Genomic DNA, 24,405 nt, shown 5'->3' with positions numbered 1-24,405 from the left:
CAGCTGATGCTGGAGGACACAGAGGTGATTCTGTAAAAACTTGGGGTGCAGAAAGCTGTTCTTACTTGCAAGCAACTCATTATTCTTGAGCCTTGGTTTTCTTATCTGTAAAATGGGAATGATCATGCCATACAGAAGCTGTAATTCCCCACAGGCCCGACCAATTCAGTGCCTACTCTCCTGCCTGACTTCATCTGCCAGCACCTACAATGTGAGACACGCCTGATTAGGGGAGAGGATCCCCATGGATGTGAACCTGAGGGATGTGAATCTGGCAACAGTAGACAGGGAGAAGGGTTAGGGAGCCATGCCAACAACCCGGGCAGGAGGCATCCAGAAGGCAAGGATGACTGAACCGTTTCAGAACACGGTCTGTTTTTAGCTCGCTGAGAGAGGGAGAGGAGTCAGGAGGCTGCGAGGTTGCCTGCTTGGACGCCTGAGAGCACAGCAGGAACACCGACAGAAAGCTTGAAAGCAGGCGGAGCTGGAGACGTGCGTTCTCAGAGTTCCAAACCCGGGGCCGGGAGGCGGCCAGCGAGGTGGGGGGAGCAGAGCTGGGGGCGGGGCATCAGAAAGGAGGGCGTGGCCAGCAGCCAGCCGCGAAAGAGCAGCTGAATGGGTGAGGCTGCCGAAAAAGAGAACTTCTGGCTGACCATTTTGAGTTCCTTAAAAAAGGAATATAATTTAGAAAAAAATGCACGTATCTTAAGTTTACAGCTCCATTGTTCTTCACCTGTCTCTACACACCTGTGAGATCACCACCTGATGAATTGTAGGCGACTGTCAGTACTGCAGCGGGCTCCCTCCAGCCCCTTCCCATTCAGTGTCCCCCACTCCCGTACAGACACAGGACGCCACCTTTCCGGATTCCATCAACAGGTGATCTTCTGACTCCAGGAGGTGGGAGGAGGCAGTGCGCGCGCAGGAGCCCCCACGGGAGAAGGAAGGTCTGGGCCCAGCACCTCCTCCGGTGCGTTTTGAGGGTCAGAGACTTGTGCACCTGTTTGGAGGCCGAAGAACCCTTGGGCGGGGGCGGGGGGGGGCGGTGACGGGCTGCAGAAGGTTTAGAGGAGCGGGGAGAGGAGGGGACAGAGGGAGAACCTGGTCTGGGACAAAAGGACGGGCAGGGCCTCTACGGGACTCGGTTCGGTCACTTCCCCTGTGTGGCTGGTCACCCGCAAAAAGCACAAGCCCCTGGTGTCACTGCGCTGCTCCCTCCTAGACGGTGGCCTCCCGTCTGCATTCCTACCTACAACCCAGGGCCTCCCACAGGGAGTGGACCCGGCGGACCCCTGTGGCCAGCTCCAGGGGGAGGCCACTTCGGCAGGGCTTTAGCGAAGGGAAGAGCCTTCTACTCCAAGATCCTCTCGCCCTCTGCCGCTCCCCCAGCCATGCCCTAGCTGAGAAACAGATGTGGGCAGGGTTGGAGCTAAGAACGCCGAGCCCTGCGTCACATCCTCCCTCCCAGAGCGCACCACACAAGCGCCCGCAGAAACGCGCCCGTCAGTCCGAGGGATGAACACCTTCCGAGCTCCCGCCTCGCCCGGCCCGATCCCCAGCCTGTACGACTCTCTTACTCACGCCACACTTCTCTGGGGCCGTGACCCTGCCGTGGGGGAGAAGGGGTCTGGTGCGCACGATCGATGTTGCCGTGGTGACACCTGTCCCCTCCCCTCCTCCTCTCCCTCCGGCCCCTCCCCGCCTCCTCTTCTTTCAGCCTCTCTCCAGCAGCTTCTGGGCCCTCCCAACTGCCTCCTGAGGTTCAGGAAGCTGCCCTTCGGGGCCTGGCTTCACCCAGGCTGTGCTGCCCCTGCAGGAGAGGCTGTCGGGACAGGGGAGCAGCCCAGCCAGCTTCCCCGGGGTGAGCAGAGTGGAGGGCCCAGCCCTGGGGCACAAGGAGGCTCCCCGGGGACCCCTGGGGACTGTAACCTGGCCTCCTGCAGGTCCCGGGGGAGAATAGCACCGGAGGTAGGGGCGGCCCCTTTGAAGTTGTACCCAGTCACTGTAGCTCCGAGGCTGGCACAGCCCAGCCTCTTGCTTTCTCCTCTCCTCCCTCTCATTAAAGCCTCTCTGAAGAAACCCTGGACCCTGCCTCCCTAGCTCCCCACCTGCAGTGAACCTCTCTTTCCCAGTGGCAGCCCTCCAGGGTAGCTGGCCGCAGCCTGGGATTTTGTAGAGAATCTGACCCATGTTCCTAGGAACTCCAAGGAAACTGGCAGTAAATCCTTCTCTCTGGCCTGCTTTCATTTGCTTGTTTGTTCGTTCCAGCTAGGTAAATTAGAAGTGGGACTCGGCCTCACCTACATGGGAGGGACAGGGGTGTGTGTGTGTGTGTGTGTGTGTGTGCACGTATGTGTCTCCGCTCAGGCTCTTTTCGCGGCAACCTGTAAATCATCACCAGCCACATCCCTGATTTATACACACACACCCCAGATGGCATCCGAGAAACGGCCTTGCTGATGGCCACCGATGCCCTGAATGTCACCACCCCTACAAGAGAGGCTGTGCGAAGTCGGAAGCATTTTCTCTTGCTGCCCGATTTTCCTAGACCCCTTTGGGCTGGCATGGGTCCCGGGTTCATGTCACAAACATCCTGTGTGCCAGGCTGCTCTGGTGTGACCTTGGCCTCTCTGTGCCTCAGTTTCCTCATGGCAGTCACTGCTGCTTGCTGAGATGACAAAGAGGTTAGTGCATTGCTGGCTCCGAGTAAATGCTCAATAAATAGTAGTTGTGATAAAGGTGATGGAGAGCACACCCCCGTGTGTCAGGTGCTGGGAATGCAAAGATGATTACGATCCGGTCCTTTTTTGCCCTCCATTTATGGGAGCACTATTCTCCTGACTTCCAGAAATTTTCTGTGCATTTTAAATCATACACACACACACACGCATACGCCCCCCCAATACATATGCCCATATGTATTTGCATTAAATGTGACATCCAGGACTCACTGTCCTTTGTGATATTTTCTTTTTTCCACTTGATGACATAGCCAGCGGAACTGATATTTTATCAAGGACCCGAGAGGAGGGGCAGAAGGAAACGGGGCGGAGATAGGAGTCAGGAACATGTTCCCGGTGATGACAACAACAGCCTCAAGGCCCTGACGCTGCTAGAAATAGAATCACTGATGGCAGATCAGAATCAGCCCCGTAGAGCTTGTTTTTGTTTTCAGTTCCAGACAGGAGTTTCAGGAAGGGCCTTCTTACTGTTTCTATTTGTAGCTACTAAAAACAGCACACACTGAGTGCCCGTAACATGCCAGGTCCTGTGCCAACAGCCTGACTTGTGTTATCTCATTTAATCCTCCCATCAGCCCTGCAGGGATGGATGGTACGGTTAGTCGACCCATTTTACAGAGGAAGAAACTGAGGCTCGGAGAAGCTAAGTGATTTGCTCAAAGTCTCGCAACCTATCCGCGGTGGAGCTGGGATTTGAACCCAGTAGTTTGGCCACTGCACAGACCAAAGGCCTCAGAAAGAGCCACCCCCTCCCGATGGCTCTGTCCTAGTTCCCTCCTGATGGCTCTGTCCTAGTGCCTTCGGTGTCTGCTGTTGTTGTCCTTTCTGGGTGACGCTGGGAGAGCCACTTAAACGTTCTGAGCTGCTGAACGTCTGAGGGTTTTCCTCCCCAGACATCCCCTTTTCCTTAACAGACCCTCCCTTCCCTCTCAGTACTTTGGGTTCCTTAGCGGCTGACTCCACCCCCTGGCTCTGGGGGAGGGCCATGATCTAGGCCTGGCCAATTGGAGCACTGCATCTCCTGGCTACAATCATTGGCTCAGAGAATGGAACATGACTCAAGATGGGCCAATCAGAGGCAGTCCTGGGATAAAACTTTTTGAGACTTCTTGAGAAAAGAGGTACTCTGCCATCGTCGCTGCGGGGGGCAAGAATGCCCGAGAACGAGGTCGGCGCGTGCGCGCGAACGTACACACACACACAGACGCACACGCGACAGAGAAATAGTGTCCCAATGACCCTGCGGGAAGCCTCCGGTCCGGCTCTGCCTTGCACTTCCTAATTGAGCCCATAAATTCACGTTCTTTGTGTAACTTGAACTGGGTTTCAATCTCTTGGCAAACAAAAGGGTCTGATTCAGGTAAAAAGTTAGCTGGGTCTTCAGTGTGGACGGCAGCGCGACCATCAGCGGTGTGCACAGTACTGGGCTGACATTTTCACATACATTTATCAGGACAATTCTGCCAGATGGGATGTTCTTACATTCCACCTACTTACTGATGGGGAAACTGAGGCTCCAAGAGGCAAAGCCACATGCCTAAGGTGCTTTGCCTGCCACACCATGCTGCCTTTCCAGGGCACCAGGCCAGGTCCCCCACAGCATCCTTGGGGACAAGTTGGAGACACAGAGGCTGCAGGTAACCTGAGTGCTCTGGGCTCTGGGCCGCTCATCAGCTTGCCCTGCTGAGGCCTTCGCTCTTCCCGAATCTGCACTCCCCTGCCAAATGCTAGGAGTGGGTTTTGGATGTGGAGATAATCCAACCAGGTCCCTACCATTGAGAGGTTCTCAGATGCACAGTGAGAAGAAAACAGAAGGAAACAGATCATTTATGTAAATAACCTTTGTTCTTATTTCGGAAATATTACGAACAAATTTTGGAAAATACAGGGAAACAAGGTGGCTGGGGAGGGGGAAGGTAACCAAACCAATATTTATAACCCTGCCACTTAGAAGGACCCACTGTTGCCCTGCATTCAGCTCTCTGCTGTCAGCATAGAGCCTGCTTCAGATTTCAGGTCATCTGTCTCCCCCCCCACCCACCCCGCTCTCTCTGCACCTCCTCGCCTCACGTTCTCTCTCTCAAAAATAAATATTTAATAAAAGGACCCACTGTTGACATTTTGTCATATTTCCTTCCAATCTTTCTTCTAATCTTTTTTTTTTTTTTTTTTTTTTTTACAGAGTTCAGACCAGGTTGTCATGCAAATGTATTACTTCCTTTTTACTCATTATGATTCCTAATCATTTCCCCACGTTATTAGAAATGTGTAAAGAGGCTATTTTAATACCTACACAATATGCCATTGTATGGATAGGCCGGAATTTACTTCACGATTCTTTGATGACTTTCAGGTTGTTTCCAAACTTTCTATTGTGGAGAAACGAATTCAGACATGGGGGGGAAATAGGGGAGGGATCGAGAAGGAACCAAAAGATGACCTCTGGTACGGTCTTTGAGGGAAGAGTAGCTGTTTGCTGGAGGTGGAAAAAGGCATTCTGCCCTCAGTACCCACTGGGCAGGTATAAAGATGACTGGTGGGCGGGGAACTGTTATAATTGTCCAGAGATAAGGGGACCGGAACCAGGGCAGTGACCCCATGCGTGGAGGGGAGAAGGGACCGACATGAGCAGCATCTTTGAGCCTCCGTGGATGAGCAATTGCATGGACTGGGGAGGAGGCAGAGGGGGTGAACACTGATCTTCATTTTGGAAAGCCTGGGAGAGAGAAGGAGGAAAAGCAGAGAGCAAACAACCAGGGTTCCCACTTCCTCCTGTGAACCTGCCGTGTCACCCAGGCCAGGTGACTTTCTGTCTTCAAGCTTAAAAATACCCACGACTTGTCAATGACCCCACCAGCCTAGGGCCTCCGTAACTTGAGACCCAAAAGTTAAGTAAGTACCCTTGATGAGCAGGGGCTGAGAACCCGAATTTGGGTGCGGTTTGGCCCAAACACTCTGAAGGGGTTGGCGGAGGTCGGAATGTGTCTGCTTTGTAAGCTTTCTACGCTAAGCATGAGAAATAGTGAAACCGGGACCAGAACTTTGCCCTGGAGAGCTGGAAAGTCATACACAGATGATTATAACGCAACCAATAAGGCTTGTTCTGTGTGTTGGGATAGCCGCGAGGAACTTCTTACCTGAGGCTGGGAAAGAATTTTTTTATAGGACTCTTTCTAGAAGGTATTCATTAGTGCTACAGATACCTTTTGAGCGTGTTCTCTATGCCAACCCCAGTATGAAGTACTGGGATTAGATCAGGAAACAAAAAGAATGTACATCTTTGTCCTCATGGAGCTTTTGTGCTACTGACGGAAGACAGAGAAACAGGCAAACTATCTATGAAGATAGAAATTAAGTGATAAGGGGAAAAATAAGAGCATAGTAAGAGGGAAATCAGGAGTGCAGGTGAGGGACTTGGCAATTTTATTGGTGTGGTCAGGGAAGGCCTCCATGAGTGAGGAACATTTGAACAAATCCTTGAAGAAGATGAGGGAGGGACCATTTGGATATCTGAGGGAACAGTGATCCTAGCAACTGGAACAGCTAGTGCAAAGGATTTGAGGCAGAGTGTGCTTGGCTTGTCCTAGGAACAGAAAGTGGTCAGTGTGGAGAGAAAGAAGAGGTGGCAATGAGGTCGGACAAACCTTGGTGGATAGAATGTCAAATCAAGCGAGGCTTTGTGAGGATTTGTAAGGACTTTTGCTTTTACTCAGAGTAAAATGGGGGAACAACGGGGGTTTTTTGAGCAAAGAACTCCCATGTTCTGACTTGGGTTTTAAAAGAATCCCTCTAGGGGTGCCTGGCTGGCTCAGTCAGTGAAAAGTGTGACTTTTTGAGCTTATTTATTTATTTTGAGAGAGAGAGTGTGTGTGCAAGACCGCGTGTGTGGGGGAAGGGCAGAGAGAGGAAGAGAGAGAATCCCAAGCAGGTTCTGCTCTGTCAGCACAGAGCCCCATTTGGGGCTTGATCCCATGACCCATGAGATCATGACCTGAGCCAAAATCAAGAGTCCGACGCTGAAATGACTGAGCCACCCAAGCATCCCTAAAAATAAAATCTTAAAAAATAATAATAAAACAAAAGAATCCATCTTGCTCCTATACTGATAGAGACAGGGATGAGGTTGGAATAAGAAAACAGGTTAGGAGAACATTGTGATAATCTTGGTCAGTTTGGGCTGCTGTAACAAATTACCATAGACTGGGTGGCTTATCAACAACAGAAATTTATTTCTCATAGTTCTGGAGGCTGTAAGTCTGAGATCAGGGTGCCCGCCAGCACGATTGGGTTCTGATGAGAATCCTCTTCTGGGTTATAGATTGCCAACCTTTCTATTCTCACATGGCAGAAAGGCTAGAGGACTCCCTGGGATCCTTTTTATAAGGGCACTAATCCGACTCATTAGGGCTCCACCCTCGTGACCTAATGACTTCCCAAAGTCCCCACCTCCAATACCATCATACTGGGAGTTAGGATTTCAGCATATGAATTTGCGGGAGACACATTCAGTCTATCACAAGAATATTGCTGTGATCCTTGGCAGAAACTGGATGAGGGTGTTAGCAGTGGAGATGGGGTGGAAGAGATTAGAGTCTAGATATATTTTGCAGGTAGAGCCAAGAGGATTTCCGGCTCCAGTGGGTAACGGAGTGGAAGGAGGGATTCGGGGATGACTCCAGGAGTTCTGCCCTGAGCACTGGAAAGACAGGGTTGCCAACAGAGAGGCTGCGAGGGTGTGGGTTTGTATGTGTTTGGAAGGCACGCTTTGAGATGTCTACTGGACCTCAAGTATGAGTTTTTTTGTTTACTTATTTATTTATTTATTTTGAGAGAGAGAGAGAGGCAGTGTGAGTAGGGGAGGAACAGAATGGGGGGAGGGAGGGGGAGAGGAGAGAGAGAATCCCAAGCAGTCTCCTCACTGCCAGGGGAAAGCCTGCGGCGGGGGTGGGGGTTGGTGAAACTGAGCCACCCAGGCGCCCCATCAAGCATGGAAGTGTTGAGTAGACTGCTCAGGAGAGGAGTCTGGGCAGGGGATATAAATACATTTGGGGATCTGAGCACACCAACGCCAGAACTTGATTGGATTTTTTTCAGTTAAGTGGGTAAGGTGTAGACCCGGCAGACAGCAATGGGATAGGCGGCTTGAATGACCTCTGAAAAATTTTGCCGGTTAGGCTGCCTAGAGACAGGCGGGGCAAGAATGAAGCGCCTCTGTGAATTGGCACGGGAAGAAAAAGTCTCGTTCTCTGCTCTGCAATTTCATCTCGCGTGATTGCATATAGGACTTCAGTACACGTTAATTCCGCATTTCCACAAGCATCCTCCCTCGACAAATAGCCATTATATATTGTTCCATCTTCAAAACAGGCCCAAATGGAGGTAATTAGGGTTAAGAGAAGTGAAGCGCCAGACAGCTTGCGAGGGTCGGGGACAGACCTCGGAGCCCACGGCTCTGTCTGTGCACCCTAAGAAGCTCTGTGGTGGGCAGGGTTGGGGGGGGGTCGAATTGAGGTGGGGGAGACAACTCTTGAGGGTTTGTTTGCGAGCGCCGGGAGAACCTAGGTCTGCCGCACCACCCCGCGGAGAGCTGGGGATTCCGGGCGCGGCCCCTTTAAGGCCGGGCGGGTGATCTCAGCGGCGAGTTCGCCGCCCCGCCCTCCCCGGAGGCGTGCTCAGCGCGCAGGCGCGCCGCGGCGGCACTCCGCTGGGCCCGGGACCCGCCGGCGGCGGCGAGACACCGGGGCTGCGGCGCCGCCCGCCCGTCCCGCCAGGAGAGTCCAGCTGCCGCGCGCCGTCCGCACACGCCACCGCCACCGCAGCCATGGGCTCCTGAGGTACCCAGCCTGGCCGGCCTCGCGCCGAGGCCCCGAGGGGGGTGGCTGCGGACTCCCGGGGGCGGGGGCTGCTCGGTCTTGGAGAGGCCCGCGCGGGGAGCGCCCCACGGGTCGCGTTGGTCGCAGGTCCCGGGGGGGGGGGGGCGGGGAAGGCACGAAGGTGGCCGGCCCGGCCGACGAGGGAGGGGGCGTCCGCCGCCCAGCCCGTCCCGCCCTGCGCCCCCTCCCCGCCCTGCAGGGTCGCCGGGCTGCCCGTGGGTGTGCCTTGGCCCCCTCCTCGCCAACGTGGCAGGCCCTCGCCTGGAGTGTAATCGGACCTGCCTGTGGGGGTGGCGGGGGGAGAGGGAAGGCCGATGGACAGGCCCTTTGCAAGTGGGGTTTGTGTGTGCCCGGTGGGTGTGCTGGCGCCTGGCACCACCGAGCGGGGGAGGCATCCGTGCCCTGTGAGGGTGGCTGTGATCTGGGAGTCTGGTTGGCCTGGCCAGGCCTTCGGGGATGCTTGCATGGAGGGTGTACACGCCTTGCATAGGAGCCAGCTGCTTGGAGGGGCACCGAGGCTAACCTAGGGCTCAAAGGATATTTGTTTCGAAAGGGACCGTAGAGGCTGCTTTAGGGTGTATGTATCCATCCCATGGGTTGTACATTTCCTCTCTGGGCACACTGCTCAGGTCTAGTGCTAATTGACTCCAGGCCATGGCAAGGCAAGAGGCTTGAGGGAGGGGCATGGGTATCTGTTCCCAATTCACGTTCTCCCTGGGGTTGTGCCAGGCCAGATAGCATATACACGTATGCACGGGTGTGCCCGCACGCCCAGGGCACCATGGCGCAAAGCAGGCGTTTGCACGCCTGATACCTGTGTGTGAGGTGAAGCCCATGTATTATTTATCTGACTGCCGGGTGTTTCGAGTAAGGAAAGAAGCAGCAATCTGTGCCCTGGAGGCCTGTGCGCTGCGGAGCCAGCCAGGCAAACAAGTTCACTTGCACCTGCAGGGGAGATGCAGGTCTCAGAGGTGTGACTTCCTTCACGGGAACCGTGGGGTGGGAGGGTCCCAGCAGCCCGAGCCGTGTGCCCATCTGGTCAGCCCTTGGACCCAAACTATTGATGCCCTGGGCTTCCGGGAGCTCTCAGGTTGGTGGAGGGAATCAAACTTCGAAACGAGTAATCACAATGAAGTGAAAAATAGAAAACAATAGAGGGGGTGCAGTGGGGCTTCACTGCTGGAAGAGGGGGAACATGGCCAGCAGCAAAGATCCAGCACATGCGGACGGCTGAGCTGAAGCTTGAAGGATGACGAGCACGCGTCTGATGCTTTGGTGTTTACCACATATGTTTTCCCAGTGAATTTTCTCAGTGGCTGTGTGAGCACAGAGCCGTCGTCATCCCTGTGTGCACTTGAGGAAACTGAGACCCAGGGACAGCACATGACTCACTTGTCTGTGGTGCATGGCAGACCTGTGTGGAGTTGTCCTTGAGCCAGGACCTCTCTTGCTGCCAGAATTGGCTGCCTGGTAGCTGATTGAACATCTACGTGCTGGGCACCGTGCTAGGGGCGCAGGTGTCTGAACATGAATGGGGCCTGGGGCCTGGCCTCAGTCCTCCCGGTCTGCTGGGGAGATGGGCATAGACAGTGACCCCCATTCAGACACCAGGGCCCAGTAGCCCATTCGGGTGGAGAAGGCACCGAATTCCCACCCCACCGAGGACCACAGACAACCTGGGGTACCTTCGTGCGCCCTTTGGGGTTCTGGGTGTGTTGTAAGTTGCTCCCACTTGGTGGCGGGCTATACAGAGAGCCCCTTCTAAAGCTCTCCAAGTGGGCGGGAAGGAGACCTTGAAGGCCGAATGGGTGCCAGTGAGCTCCTTGTCCCACTTCACTCGTGTCGGCCGACTCCTGTGGAGTTTGCTCCCCGTCTGCCTTTGAGGTTTTGCTCCTGGTTTCTGGCGGGCCAGCCCAGCTCTCGCCCCAAGAGGGGCTCAGTGCTATTTCCAGTCCCTGCTGTGCTCATTTCTCCCCGTACATTCCCTGGAGTGGAAACAGCCTCAGTCGGGCAGAGTACAGCCCTTCATTGTTTTGAAACTGAGTTAACAGCGAATGCCCTTCTCGCTCCGTGGGGCATTTAGGCTGGGAAATTGGTGCGCGAGTTGTGGAAGGCCCGCAGCCGGGCCCTGGGAGAGCTCTGTGTGAGGCCTGCCGTGGGCCTTCACCGTGGCGGTGGTGGTCAGCACTTGCTGAAGTCCTACTGTGTGCGGGGCTCCTTGCTAGGCCTCAGGGGACAGAGGCCTGAATGGTGCCTTCTGAAAGGCTGTGGTTGGCTGAGGGAGTCCAATGTGTAGCAAATATGCAAGACAGTGCTCTACTTGTGGTTGAAACAGAGGCCCTAAAGGGGTGCAGAGGACAATAGGAACAACAGCTTGTTTATTAAGCACTTACTGTGTGCCAGGCACAGTTCAGAGTGCTTTGATGAATTACTGTGTTTCATCCCCCCACCACCTGGTGAGGTGGGATCAGTTACCTTCCCGCTCTGCAGAGTCAGCCTAGCGGGTTCAAGCGGTGGTAACCCCACGGTGTGGGTGTGCCAGAAGTCTTCTAGAAGCCAGAAGGTTGAGGAGCCCCTGGGCAGAGTGTGGAGGCCTGGGATACCTCGCCTCCCAGACCACAGTGGCCACAGTGGGCCTGGACATGAAGGTCTTTGAAGGCCCACCCCCGCTAAGGAGTTTGAACTTGACCCTCCCCCCCCCCAGCCCCCAGTGTGGTCAGCAGGGAGCCCCCGGAGGTTGCAAAAATGAATTGAGGTCCCCAGCCGTGGGTTACACACGTGAGGGACAGCGTTACCATCTTTTCTCCTTCCCTTATTCCTGCAGAGAACTCCGAGAACACCTGACCTCCCTGTCTCCTTTTTTGCTTTTCCTCAGGACGCTTTTCCCACAGGCATCCTTTTTATTTTAGGCCCAGCTGCCTTCTCCTTTTCTTCCAGCAGCTTCTGGTTTTGACGACCCCGTGTGACCCCGGATAGGCTCTGGAGCCCACTGTTGTCTTGGTGTCTGCCCTCCAACTGGCTTCTGGGACCGGCTGTGAAGTGGCTCCACTGGACCAGAACCCGAGTTCTCCCTGGCTGTCCCGGGTCTTGTGGGTCCCCACTGACTTCTCAAGCCGTAGATCTGGAATGAGCGTGGGCAGCTCCCTTTCCCTGTGGAGAGCTATGGTGGGTGTGCCTCCTCCACAGGCCCCCACGCTTGCTCGGCAGCGCCATAAATACAAGCGGAGGGGAGTGGGGACGGAGCAGGAGCGGGAAAGCTGGGCTTAACTACGGGTCCCATGCGTGAGTTCACTGGGGAGATGCCTGCTCTCCCTGCCTGCTGTGCAGGATGTCCAGGGGCCAGCATTCACGCAGCTTCTCTAGACCCCAGGCCCCGGGGCCGAAAGATGAGGACCCATGGCGGAGGCACCCGCGTCGCATCGGGCGTGGGAGCTTGGGGTATAGGACACGAAGGGAGGAGTCAGAAGATTTCTGAACTGGCTGCCTTGGGAGAGGAGGCTGAGAATTCAGTAAGGGGACGAATGGGCACTGACAGCACAGGGGAAAGAAATGCCCCTTTGGGCACAGGGGTGGGGGGTGGGGCGCGGCTGAGCAGTCCTGGTGGCCTGGGAGACCTTCAAATCGGGAGACGTTCAAATCCTCACTCTCTTGTTAGCCCTGCGGGGTCTTGGGCAAGTCGCTTACCAGGTTCTAATTTCTGTTCTTTAAAAGTGGGGGGAAATGACGCAGTTTCCTACATCTGTAACGCGGGAGTAAAAATAGTGCAGCCGTCACGCAGCTGTCGTGACCTCATGTCTGCACGGAGCTCAGCACGGCATGTGGCACATAGTACGTGCTCAGTGAACACTGGCTTTTATTGTTACGTTACAGGCTGCTCAATTTATTTACGCAAGAAGTGTTGCTGGGGCGCCTGGCTGGTTCAGCGAGGAGGGCGTACGCCTCTTGATCTCAAGGTCCTGAGTTCAAGCCCCACCTTTGGTGTGGAGCCTATTTAAGAAAAAAAAAAAAAAGTATCTAAAAAAACCAAAGAACTGTGTGTCAGTGTGTCAGCGCAGGGAGCTGAGTCCTGCTGGGGAGAGAGACGGCAAACAGGAGCCATGACAGTTGTCGTGGGCACTCTGAGGGAACATCAGGGCACACCTGCCTGGGCAGGCACTTTTCTGATGAGGTGCCATTTAAGCTGCTGTCTCGGGTAAGGAGAGGAGGCGGGTTCCAGGCAGAGGGAACAGCATGTGCAAAGCAGAGGTCTGAGTTCCTGTCTGTAAAGTTATTTGGCACCGGGTCTTAGCACCTGGTGGACCTTCAATCAGTGATCATCGAATGTGATCTTCTCAGCCTCAAAGAGGACAGGAAGGAGAAGAAGTAAAGCGGGAGGGCGCTGCGGAGAGAATTGGATGGTCTTGAAGTTTTGGGGTTACTCCCGTTCCCTCCCCTCTGCTTCCACCGGTACCTGAGTGCAGTGCCACTAAGCTACCAGCACCCTCTACAGGGACCCGTTCTCGGACCCTGCTTTGTCTCAGGACTGGGCAGGGGAGGGCGGCGGGGAAGACCTCAGGCAGAGGGAGTTGAGATGCCAGAATTAGGTTGCACACCCAGGCAGCGTTTGTTCACATTTCTGTTGCTCCTGTGCTCGGGCAGAACTTGGGAGGATGATGTGTGGCCTCTGGTTGGTCGTTTCCAGTCTCGGGTGAACGATGGCTCAGTGTCTGCACAACGCCTTGCACAGAGTAGGTGCTGAATAAGTTTTCGGCCGCCCAAATGAACGACTGCGTGGGTTAATGTCATTGCCACTCAGGATAAAGCTGGAATTATTCTCGAGAGGTGACGGACATTGAGGCCAGGATTAATCAGAACAGGATTGTTGATTAGAGCCAAGCTTCCATCAGGAGCCGATGGGGCACATGGGAGGTCTCGGATCCGGGAGGTCTGGGGCCTGTGCTGAGAGGCAGGAAGCCCCGCAGTCACCTCCTTTTCCTTCTTCGCTGGGGCGGAAACCAGAGCGGGAAGATCCCACCCAGAAAACCTTTGTGCCTAACCTGCCTCACTTCCGCCTCTACTATGTTTTACAAAGTCACACGCGAGTCGTTGAGTATTTAACGGAAAGTTTGCAGGGGTGATCTCTTTCAGCCTTTGAAAACAATAGGCTTCTCTTGGTTTGGACAACAGTATACTTGTTGATTGTAGTGAACTTGGAACACAGAAGATTAGTGGGTAAGAATAAACATCACTGCCAGTTTCATAACCGAGAAATAGTCACTGTTGACGTGGGGGCATATTTTCTTTCTAGGTATAATCCGGAATTATCTCGTTGTTCACATAATGCCAGCTCATAAGCATTTACCCATGAAATTAATAAGTTAGCCATAGATATAAAAAAAAGTTAGAGAAGTTAAAAAACAGAACCCCTGGGGCGCCTGGGTGACTCAGTCAGGTAAGTGTCCAACTTCGGCTCTGGTCATGATCTCAAGGTTTCGTGGGTTCGAGCCCCGCGTCGGGCTCTGTGCTGACGGCTCGGAGCCTGGAGCCTGCTTTGGATTCTGTGTCTTCCCCTCTCTCTGCCCCTCCCCCGCTCATGCTCTGTGTCTTTGTCTCTCAAAGGTAAATAAATGTTAAAACAAAACAAAACAGAACCCCTGCTGCTGTATCTGGTATCTGTGGGAAAGATGATGTCCCCACCCTTTTTGCACTAGGATGGCACTATGACTCTAAGTGCCAAGCAGAGAACTGCATGGAAGTCAGAGAACTGGTGACCTTGGGCAAGTCCCTTGCCCTCTGTGGGGGCTATTTGTACCCGCTCTGCTCACCTGCCGTGTGCTGCAAGGCTCAGGTGAGGTCTGTGGTTATAAAGCCTTGAGCTCCCCAAGGGGAGGGCCTGATTTAGAGTAAGAGCAGGTCACGTGAAGACGGGGGTGTGTGTGTGTGTGTGTGTGTGTGTGTGTGTGTGTGTGTGGCTTCTTTTCCAACCTGCAGTTTGCTTGGTGATCCTTCTGAAGACTTCGGTCTCCTCGCTGGTGACCTGTGATCTGTGCAGTCTTGTGCCTGCGTCCGTGGGCGGTCCCTGGATAGCAGGGACAGCCACCCCCACCTCAGGGTGGGTGGGGTGAAACCTCTACAAGTTACTGCCTCTGTCACCGCGAAGGGATTTTCAGATCAGACAGCCTCCCTGCTCTGGAGGTCATGGTGGAGTTTGGTGCTTTGGTACTGGATATTTTTCTCCTGCTACAGCTTCTGTGGACGGCCTGCCCCCGGGGAGGCCCTGCCCCGCCGGCAGGTGGCCGAGAACCTGCACTCTGCTGGGCCGTGCTGTTCCCCAAAGCCCTCTGGGTCACCATTTACAGGAAGACTCTGAGGGAAAAATAGCTAACTCCATGGCTGCAGAGCCTCCTGGTCTTTGCCTGTAGCGCTTGGCTTTTTCATTCTAGAACAAACAGAATCTGGGATCCCATCAACAGTCATTTGGGGAGCCTGCAAAGCACAACAGTGGGTATTGGTGAAGGGATGTGTGCGAGGGTATCAATATTAATCAATATTAACCTCCTTTAAAAAGGTTTCCTTATTTCTGAGAGCGAGAAAGAGAGAGCGTGAGCTGGGGAGGGGCAGAGAGGGAGGGAGACAGAGGATCTGTCTGGGCTGTCAGTGCAGGAGCCCGACGTGGGGCTCAGACTCACGAACCGTGAGATCACGACCCGAGCTGAAGTCGGACGCTTAGCCAACTCAGAGCTACCCGGGAGCCCCAGCATCTTAACACCAATGTTACTAATCCTCACCAGAATTTGTGTAGGGCTTTGCAGTTTGCAAATCACATTCCACATAAATTATTTCTTTTAATCCTCCCGGTGGTCCTGGAGCCTTGGAATTATTGTGCCTATTTTGGAGCTGGATAGACTGAGGCTCAGAAGGGTGAATTTGCCTGAGATCCTGTGGAGGGAAGCTCACAGGTTTTCGATTTTAATCCTGCGCCCTTGCCGCTCTGAGTGGCCCCCCAGCACAGCTGTGCTGTGAGACCCTAGATTTACCAAAACAGTACGGGTGGGCTCTACAAAGAAAGGTTGATGCGCTGTGCATTTGTTAGAAGAATTTTAGCGGCAGTAACCTCAGTGCATTTGATTTATAGGAGTTCCTGGCCCTCCGGTCCACTGGAGCGGAGCACGGGCCGGAAACAGGAAGGTTGGTGAGGGTTCTTCCTCTCGAATGCTGTCTTTGGTTTGCCAAGAGGTATCTCCTCCTGTGTTGGGGGTAAGAGACCATTTCCTTCCCACTTCTCCGTAGTTGAGCTGGATTGGTGCAGGGGGGAGGAAACCCTGCCCTGCCCGCTGTGTTTACCCAGCTGTCCTCACAGGGAGGGCACTAGGCATCCGGAGGCCCGCCTCCATCCTCCGCCGGCTGCCCACTTGAAAAGGAGGGTTTAGGTGGCCATTTTGGTCAGACACATGTCATGTCACAGGCCCGTGGTAGACACAGCAGTGAATGTCGTAGAGCATGAGCGTGTCTTGTGTGGCTGTGCCGTCCCTGCGGCCTGAACAAGGGAAGCACCAGGCGCTCGTCACTCGTTTGGGATGGCCGGGCTGGAGACGCTTGATCCTCTCGGGCTCTCCACTCCCACCCCTTCCCGCCAGGCCTGCTCTGCGGCCGGCTCCTCCCCTGGGCCCTGGCACCTATGCCCAGGCGGACCACTTAAGTCTGGGTGTTCGTGGTGACTCCGGTCACCGTCCACCCTTCCACCTGCCCTGGGGCCAGGGCATCAGAGCCTGTCTGCGCTGGGAAGGGCCGAGGGGCTGAGCAGCTCCGGCCCTTCACCCACAGGTGAAGAAATACACGGGGAGGAGGGCGCTGGGCGAGCAGAGGCCGATGCGCTCTGTCTGCCGAACGGGGCTTTGCTCTACCGTTTCGTCATCTGGGCACTCTTAACAACTACACGTCGTCAGTGTTTTTCCTAACAATTAGGCTTATTTCTTGATGAGGATTTAAACAGATCCCGTCTCTCTGGCAACATTTTCAAAGTCACTTGTACGCGTTCACCCAGCCGTTTGGACTTCCAGGAATTCACCCTACAGGTGTTTTAACATGGGGGCGAAGTGATCTATTGGAAGATTAGTCATTGCTGCCTATTTGCACTAGCAAAAGATTAGAAGGAGCCTAGCGTCCATCCACCGAGGGCCGGGAACAAGTTATGCTGCGTCTAAACCATGGAATACTGTGCGGCTGTGGAAGATAAGGTTGAGACTCCCTGCGTGGGTACGGAACCGTGGCCGGCATAGTCTGCTGTGAAAGAAACGGGTGCAGGGCAGCGTGTCCGGTGTGCCTCCATTTGTGTAAGTAAAGTGCACTTGCTTATGTGCGTACATGAGGTCTCGGGGGGTCTGCACCGAGTCGGTGGTTATGGTGCCTCTGGGTTCGGGCTGGTGCTGGGAGGCTGTTTGCTAGAGACCCTTTGAAGCATTTGCATGCCGAGTCATGGCGATAGACGATTTTTTTTCAAAAAATAAATTAAGGAAACAAGAACCGCAAGAAATGTATCCTTACATCTCGCCCGGTGCAGGAAGGTCAAGGGTCTGGCCACTCCCTCAAGGACCTGCCAGCCTCACTCAGGCTCCTACCACCATCTCATCAAAAATGCACGCTTGGAGCCCCGGGGCTGGCTCGGTCTGTAGAGCATGCGACTCTTGATCTCAGGGTCATGAGTTTGAGCCCCGTGTTCGACACAGAGTTTACTTGAAAAACAGGGGCGCCTGGGTGGCTGAGTCGGTTAAGCATCCGACTTCGGCTCGGGTCATGATCTCGCGGTGCGTGAGTTCGAGCCCCGCGTCGGGCTCTGTGCAGACAGCTCGGAGCCTGGAGCCTGCTTCAGATTCTGTGTTTCCCTCTCTCTCTGACCCTCCCCCACTCACGCTCTGTCTCTCTCTCTCAAGAATAAATAAACATTAAACAAACAACAACAAAACAAAACAAAAAATGCATGCTTGGGTCTCACAGAGGGGACCAGCCGTGAAGGTTTGGATGTTTCTTGGTAAATACGACCCGAGCCCCAGCCCTGGAGAAACTAGTCACCCCCTTCCTCTGAAACACTGCTATTGGCTGGCTTCTCATTTTATTATTATTACTATTTTATTTTTAATTTTTTTTTAAATGTTTATTTACTTTGGGGGGTGAGGAGCAGAGAGAGAGAGAGAATCCCAAGCAGGCTTCACGCTATCAGTGCGGAGCCCAACGTGGGGCTCAGTCTCACAAACCACGAGATACCTGAGCTGAAATCCAGAGTCAGATGCTTAACTAAGCCACTGGGGCACCCCTGTCTTGTCAGTTTAAATCCTTGCTCCAATACGCTCGCTTCTTAACCTCTGAAACTGGCAGGGGCTTCCCCACTGACAGCAAAATAAAGTTGAACTCAGCCCTGGGCCTTCTAGGCCCTCTTTCCTGGGCCCCTTCTTGAGCCACACTTGACTAGTTGCTTTTTCCCCCGTGCGCCTCCCTGACTTCCCACCTCCACGCCTCTGCCGATGTAGGTCCCTCTCCCTTCCTGCCCTTCCCTCCCTAGCAGTCTCCGTGTGCCCGAATCCTGTCTGCCTTTCAAGGCCTGGCTGCATTTCCACCCCCGTGGGGCCCTCTGACCTCTGTGGCTTCTTTATCTGTTTCTCTCGGCTGACAGGTAAGCCTCTTGACATTGTGTCCTCGGTATCTGATTCCCCGCCCGGCTGTGGGCTCCTTTAAGGCGAAATCCAGGTGAGATTGGAAGCTGTTTGGGGCAGGGCCTGGTTCACCCCTGCGAACCTCAGTGCAGCCAGGCTGAGCAAAGCAGGGACATCGGTCTCGTCTCGGGCCGGAGTGCCTGCATGCGAGCTTTCCTTGCGTCCTCACGAGAACCCCTGGGGTGCAGCTGCCATCATGCCCCCTTACAGATGAGGAAGCAGGGCAAGCAGCAGGAAGCTGGATTTGGGCACCCATCTGGCCGCCTCCAAGTCCTACATTGCGTCAATTTTTTCTGTCTCCTCCCCCAAATCACGAGTAATACTGATACCCTGGGCTGACTCACAACCTGTCGCCCTGGCCACAGACGGCCTTGTATTATTTGACTATATTTTCTTCCCCACCTGACTATGAACTCTTAAAGGATTAGAGTCTCGTCTGAGATACCCTTTGGACTTAGCACACAGAAGGTGCTCAAAGATAAATATTTTTGTACTTAAAAAATTTTTTTTAATGTTTTTATTTATTTTTGAGAAAGCACAAGCAGGAGAGGGGCAGAGAGAGGGGGAAGGAGGATCTGAAGCGGGCTCTGCGCTGACAGCAGTGAGCCCGATGTGGGGCTTGAACTCACGAACTGTGAGATCATGACCTGAGTTGAAGTCAGATGCCCAACCGACTGAGCCACCCAGGTGCCCCAATATTTTTCTACTTTTAAAGTTTTTAAGGAGGTTAACTTACTACATATAGTAAAATACATTAGTCTGGGCACCTGGGTGGCTCAGTCCGTTAAGCGACTGACTTTGGCTCAGGTCATGATCTCACGGTTTGTGAGTTCGAGCCCCACATCGGGCTCTGTGCTGACAGCATGGAGCCTGCTTTGGAGCCTCTGTCTCCCTCTCTCTGCCCTTCCCCACCCCCTCTCTCAAAAATAAATAAACATTTAAAATAAATAAAGAAAATACACTAGTCTTAGACCTGTAGCACAATGAGTTTGTACATCTGTAAGTACCCATATAAACCATGTGCAGATCAAAGTTGCAGAACATTCCCAGAGCCCAGAAGCCTCCCAGGGCTTCCTCCCAAGGTAACCACTACTCACACCTCATCGCTAGTGACTCGCTTTGCCTGGCTTTGACCTTTCCAGAAATGGAATCTCATAGAAATACTCTGAGATTCGTCCAGATTGTGACCAGCAGTCCTTTGTTCTTTTTGCCTGCTGTGTGGGGGCCCACCGTTTGAAATTATCACCATTTAGTTATCCACTCCCCTGAGGATGGGCACTGGGCTTGTGTCCCACCTCTTGCTGTGAGCACAGGGCTGCAGTGAAGGTTCTTGTTCTTGTCTGCGGGACACGTGCACTGGTCGGGTGAACCCCCGGGAGGAACGCTGGCTCCCCCAACTTGGCACGAATTTGCAGGAGTGAAATTCAGGTTGGGATTTCTCACGGAGACACCTGGGATAGGAGCCGGGTTCCTTGCTCAAGGCACCTCCCGGGTCGGGGCAGGTTCAGGGGTCTTGCTTGGACAAGCCTGCTCACACGGGACAGTAGGACAGTTGAGGTTCGTGTGTGTGTGTGTGTGTGTGTGTGTGTGTGTGTGTGTGTGTGTGTGCGTGCGCGCGCGGTGCTGAATGGGGTTTGATCTGACCTGGTATGTATTAAACAGCAATAACAACAACTTAATTACAAGGCTGAACGAAGTCAGCCCTTGCTGACGAATTTTGGATGGCCCTGTTCGCTTATATTTCTGCTCCACATGAAGGATAGCTACAGGATTGGAGGATTTTTCTCTCGTGGTTGGGGGGTTCGTGGGAGCTTGGCCCCGGGAGAAGGGGGAGAGACGAGGAGCCATTGGAGTGGCCTGGCTTGTGGGTGTTGATGAAAGGGAGTGGGGCTGAGAGGGGACCCTGCCCCCTCGTGAGGGCACGTGACCCTCTTCCCAAAGGCTGCCCAGACAGAATTGGCCAGCTCCGGCGCTCCGTTCCTCTAATCCCCTCTGGTGAAGGGCCAGGCTGCGGGCTGCTGACCTGCTCTGATGTGGGTCAGCCTCCCCCCCAGAAGGCAGCCTCCCCAACCCCCTGGAAGTTCACAGAGCCAAACAGCCCCAAGAGGGAGGAGGGCTGTTGTCACTGGCAGGTGTTAGAATGGGGGCAGAGTGGCCAGTTCAGATTAGCAATTCCTAAGTTCTACTAGTGAGCTATGCTAAGATGGAATGTTTCATATATATCATATATATATATGATATATATATGATTATATATACATATGATTATATATACGTTTATAAATATATAGGGGCGCCTGGGTGGCTCAGTCGGTTGAGCGTCCGACTTCGGCTCAGGTCATGATCTCACACTCCGTGAGTTCGAGCCCCACGTCGGGCTCGGTGCTGACAGCTCAGAGCCTGGAGCCTGCTTCAGATTCTGTGTCTCCCCCTCTCTCTGCCCCTCCCCTGCTCATGCTCTGTCTCTCTCTGTCTCAAAAATAAATAAAAAAATTAAAAAATATATATGTATTTTGTTTTTTTGTTTTTAATTTGAGAGAGGGAGAGGGGCAGATGGAGAGAGAGAATCTTAAGCAGGCTCCATGCTGAGCTTCCAACATGGGGCTCAACCCCACAACCCTGGGATCGTGACCTGAGCCTAAATCAAGAGTCAGACTGAGCAATGCAGGTTCCCCTACATACATACATACATATACATACATATATATATGTGTGTGTGTGTGTGTGTGTGTGTGTATAATATATATAAACATAATATATATAAACTTTATATATATATAATATATATATATATATATATAATATATATGTATATATAGAGAGAGTTTATTCTGAGCGAGAGCAAGTGTGTGCAAGGAGTGGGGAAGGAGGGACAGGGAGAGAGAGAGAGAGAGAGAGAAAGAGAGAGAGAGAAAATCCCAAGCAGGCTCCTTGCTGACAGCAGAGAGCCTGATGTGGGGCTCCACCTCATGAACCACGAGATCATGACCTGAGCCGAGCCAGATGCGTAACTGACTGACCCACCCAGGTGCCCCTCCATATATATATTTTTTATTTTATTTGTTTATTAAAAGAATTTTTTTAATGTTTATTTTTGAGGGAGAGAGAGCGAGACAGTGTGAACAGGGGAGGGGCAGAGAGAGAGAGAGGGAGACATGAATCCAAAGCAGGCTCCAGGCTCTGAGTTGTCAGTGCAGAGGCCCACACGTGGGGGCTCGAACCCACGAACCGTGAGATCACGGTGTGAGCCGAGGTCGGACGCTTAACCGGCTGAGCCAGCCAGGAGCCCCACCCCTATATATTTTTAAAAATGAAATATATTCGGCAAAAATCCCTCTCCCAGGCTGTGTTAACATCCTGGGGACGAGCGTGTGGACAGGTTGCCAGCTTAGCTTGGCCTGTGGGTGTGTGTGGCAACTGCCCGGATGAGCGCTTCACGGCTGCAGCTCAGAAGGGCTTGGGTCTGAACCTAACGAACGAAAATACGATCTCAGGAGGTTTAAAACAGAGCAAACAATCAGAGACAGGAGGACAAGCCTGGGCGTCAGAGACTGCCGGGCATGTGAACCCCCAGCCTGACCGCAGGATAAAGCGGCTCTTAAATAGGAGAGTCCTTGTAAGAGACAACATGATACAGGGCCGGACCCAGCGCTGAGGGCTTTCCTGTATTAACCTGTTTGTTCCTCACGGCTCTCTCTGAGGCGGGGGTGACCGCAAGCCCATTTCACAGCTGAGGAAGCTGAAGCAAGGACACAGAGCTAGTAAGTGGCAGGGCTGGGGCTCAAGTCCAAGCGGCCTGAGTGCAGAGCCCGCAGCTCACTGATGGCACTTGGAAATCTGTGGATCTGATGGTGCGGCAAGGGCAGTGTCTGCGGCCCTTTAGCCGGAAGCTCTGGGCAAACCGCCTTGCCCCACTCCCCCCACCCCACCCCGAGCCTTTGTTTCCTCATCTGTAAACCGGGTGCATTACTTTCCTAAGGCTTCTGCAAGAGAATGCCAGAAACTTAGAGACTTAAGATACGAATTTATCATCCTGCAGTTTTGAGGTCAGAAGTCCAAAATGTATTTCACTGAGCCCACATCAAGGTGCCGGCACAGCCATGTTCCTTCGGGAGACTCTGTTTCCTTGCCTCCTCAAGCTTCTAGAGGTCACTTGCGTTCTTTGGCTCATGGCCCCTTCCTCCATCCTCAAAGCCAGTAGCCTGGCACCTCCCAGTCTGTCCGCTCTGCGTCCACTGTCACACTGTGTCCTTCACACCCTCAGCCTCCTGCCTCCTTCTTGTAAGGGCCCTCGTGATTATATCCCGCCTCCGCAGATAATCCGGGAGAATCTCAGGGTCCTTAATTTAGTCACACCTGCTGAGTCCCTTTTGCTGCGTGAGGCAACATATTCCCAGGCTCAGGGGTTTGAGATGTGACATCTCGGGGCGGGGGCGGGGGGGCCCAGGAAGTCTGGGGGTGGGGGAGTAACAGCAAGGTGTCCCCTCCAACATGAAGTGAAATACTCTGAGATGGTGAGGTGTTCTCTGAAATCCCTAACTCCCAAGGCAGGTGACTGATCTCACACACAGCTTTGTAGCTTTTTCTGGAAGAGGTGGGTATCTTCAGGAGGGAGTTAGCCAGAAGATGTCTTGCTCAGAGAAGGATGGGGGTAGGGGCTGTATCAGGGGAAGTGAGCATCTGTAGCACTCAGGGTGGTTTCCTAAGCAGGCTCCACGCTCAGCTCCGGGGTGGGGGTGGGGGGCTCGATCCCATGACACTGGGATCATGACCGGAGTTGAAATCAAGAGTCGGGGGGCTCGGGGCACCTGGGTGGCTCAGTTGGTTAAGCGTCCGACTTCGGCTCGGATCACCATCTCACGGTTTGAGTTCGAGCCCCGCGTCGGGCTCCGTGCTGACAGCTCGGAGCCTGGAGCCTGCTTCAGATTCTGTGTCTCCCTCTCTCTCTGCCCCTCCTCTGCTCACGCTCTGTCTCTCTCTGTCTCTCAATAAATAAACGTTAAAAAAAATAAAAAGAAAAGAGTCAGGGGGCTCGATCCCATGACCCTGGGGTCACGACCTGAGTCGAAATCAAGAGTCGGACGCTTAACTGACTGGCGCCCCGAAGCCTGGCTTTCTGACCCACAAGGTGAGTTCTGTCCAGCCCTGTGGCTTGGTGACCGCCCCCCGCGGGGCTCTGCTTTCTAGAGCCCCCTGTGGCCTCCCGGGGAACTGTACCCCCGCCTGGATGCCCCAACTACACCTCACGCAGCTGTCAGGAAGGCCTTGTCAATCTGGAGAGCCACAGGTGGTCAGTCAGGCACTGCCTGTCCCCCACCTCGTCCCCCCTCCCATCTGTAACAGGGGCTGGATGCAGAGATTCTGCCCCGGGCGTGCTCCTGACCGAGTGCCTGCCCACAAACTGTCCCATGCCTCTGTTCATGTTGTTTCCTCTGCCCCCTAAGCAATCGGTCAGTAAGTACTCTGCCAGCATGGCACACGGTCCCTGCCCTCATGGAGCCCAACTCACAGGATGTTAAGGGAACAGATTAGAGCAAACTCTAATAGGTTATAGAAGGCGATACCTGTCGAGGCTGGAGGGGACAAAGATCCGTGGGTGGGAGCAAGAGAATGCTCCACGCCCCAGGGCTGGGCATGGTGGTGATGGAGGGCATCACAGAGGTTCAGAACTGGAACGAGCTGCGAAGGGCAAACACCCATTCAGCTGTTCCCTTATCCATCCCAAGCGTGGGAAGTGTGAACTACGTCCAGGCCCTGAGACCGGTGCCAGGTCACGATTACACGTAAGACATGACCTCTGAGCTCCTGGAGGTTGCAGGCCAGCTGGGGAGAAGACAGGTAAGAGTGAACCACCCAACGGAGGCTCCTCGGTCAGTATTCCTGCCCCAGGGGACTTCTAGCCTCATTTGATTGGGAGCTTCCTTTTTCTAGAAGCAACCGGAACATCGCTAGATTGTTCCAGTTGTAAAAACATCTCCATCTCAGCAGACCCATCTTTTGCTGCTGCCACCAGGTGGACTGGGGGTGTCTCCTGTTGGACCTCATCGAACACGTCCCTTTGCCCTGGGTGGCGGGGCCTCTCCACTTTGGAAGATGGGTGTGGGA

General features: G+C 53.8%; 1 protein-coding gene across 3 annotated transcripts in view; it reads left to right on the top strand.

Moving 5' to 3' along the window:
- Positions 1 to 8,457: 8,457 nt before the first annotated feature.
- The window catches only part of TMEM184B (transmembrane protein 184B), a 48,530-nt gene continuing 32,582 nt past the window's right edge, over positions 8,458 to 24,405 (top strand). For all 3 annotated transcript variants that reach the window (XM_047065211.1, XM_047065209.1, XM_047065212.1), the window contains exon 1: positions 8,458 to 8,575. The gene's annotated coding sequence lies outside the window, so the exon portion shown is untranslated. The remainder of the gene's footprint in view (positions 8,576 to 24,405) is intronic.

This window comes from Lynx rufus, unplaced genomic scaffold, assembly GCF_022079265.1.
Source record: "Lynx rufus isolate CCGP_SWC_20201006 ecotype Redwood Valley unplaced genomic scaffold, mLynRuf1.p SCAF_7, whole genome shotgun sequence".
In the NCBI taxonomy this organism is placed as follows: Eukaryota; Metazoa; Chordata; class Mammalia; order Carnivora; family Felidae; genus Lynx; species Lynx rufus.
Note: the sequence above shows the minus strand (reverse complement) of the source record. Positions and strands in the feature narration are given on the sequence as shown.